This window comes from Camelina sativa, chromosome 19, assembly GCF_000633955.1.
Source record: "Camelina sativa cultivar DH55 chromosome 19, Cs, whole genome shotgun sequence".
Classification (NCBI taxonomy): domain Eukaryota; kingdom Viridiplantae; phylum Streptophyta; class Magnoliopsida; order Brassicales; family Brassicaceae; genus Camelina; species Camelina sativa.
In genome coordinates this window covers 6,088,788-6,090,711 of record NC_025703.1, presented here as the reverse complement: position 1 = coordinate 6,090,711, position 1,924 = coordinate 6,088,788, and positions in this window count along the sequence as shown.

The window sequence follows — 1,924 nt, the reverse complement described above, 5'->3', positions numbered from 1 at the left end:
ACCTATTTGTTCTCATCAATTCAGTGATAACAACATTATCAAATACGTTTTATTTTAAATAATTAATACATGAGTTTTTGTAGATTGATTGTTTTTTCTTTCTGCAATTATCCCAAAAGATAAAAGACATCTAAAAATCATTAAAAGAGTTGAGAGATCTCTGGGCCTATGAGTAGGTTTGTGGGCCGTAAGCAATGGTATGTACCCAATATAATTAGGCTCATTAGCAATTAGCCCAATTCCTCATAAAGAAAAAATTATGCTATCCTCTCTTCTAATTATGCTGTCCTTTCTAATTAATTATAGGTTTCTGCAGAATCATTTTAAAAGAAGTTGAGAAGTACTTTTCAGTTAAGCACATGGCCGCCAGGTCGCTTCATACCGACTTGTCGCTCTATTATACGCATTGTCATTACAGTTTGCTCATCTACGTTGCTGTTTTTAATTAATTATTTTTCCAATACTCGTCTTGTATTATAATCTAGATTGATGATTAGTTTTCTATAATCGTACCGTGGCTCCAATCGATGATTTCGAGCAAAATATATATAGTGTGATCAGCTAGAGAAATAATAAACAGAGTTGCTACTTGCTATAGAGCCAAAACAAAATATCCTGCATATATACAATAAACTATATGTATTTGACAAACAAAAAGAAGCAACAAAGATTTATTATGTTTTGGCACTGGTTGCTTGTGGACCTGTGGTTATTTTTGGTGGTGGTGCTTTTTATGATGATAAAGAAATTTTCACTGTTTCCTTCTTCTTCTTCTTTTATTATTATTATTATTATTATTATTATTATTATTATTATTATTATTAAGTGGATGCTTTAGAAAATAGACTGCAAGAAAACTAAAATATTAGTAGATGGTAGCAATAGAAAAATAATTGGTTACTAATGCATATATATTAAAAAGGGAAATAAGCAAAGAAGAGTTAGAGAGTTTGTGGAACTTGGAGTACACACAAAACATGACTCCCCCACCAAGTTCCCCAACCAAAGCAGTAGTCCCCACCTTTAACTACACAATTGATAGAAATCACCATATAATAAACGTTAATTATTGCGAGAGACACTCATTATAAAATAACTACCAAAGGTAAATTTGATTCATTCACTAATAAAATATTGATTACATGCTTATTAGTCACTAGTAATTACTAACAACCACAGGTCCACCGACAGTCTAGAAGCTTATTTCGAGACACTTATATTATAAACAAAGTCAAATTTTTTCATTCATCCAATACTAATAATAAAAAAATCATCCACGCTTACCCTTATTATTACGATCAACCACATTCTAGAAGCTTTTTGGGAGTCATTCATGATAAAAAATAACTAACAAAGTTCATTTCCATGCATTTTTTAATGTTATAGGTTAATTTCCATTCATCCAATCCAACATACTAATAAAATATTAGTCCAAATTTACATGAATTGTATCAACCGATATCAGTACTAGTCCTGGGCAAATAAACCGAACCGAAACCGAACCGAAATTTCGGTTCCGGTTCAGGTAAAGATAGTGAACAATAACCGATTAGATAATGTTTTAATTATCCATTCGGTTGATTCGGTTAATAACCGATATCCATTCGGTTATTCGAATCAAACCGAACACGTACTAAAATTATGTTTTAGCCGAGAATTGAACCTGAGACCTCTACAAACTGGAGTGTGCAACATGGCCACTGCGCCACGTTGAAGTTTTAGCTTTGTATTACGTGTTAATTTATATAAGGTAATAAAAAGTAAACTAAAAAACCATATATATTTAGACAAAAATACCAAAATATTTGAAATAAACCAAATATCAGGAAGTTTTTAGATATATTTGTTAAAATATAATCAAATTTTATTTAAATAATATTTTAAAAATTTATATTATACTATTTCGGATATCCGGAACCGAACC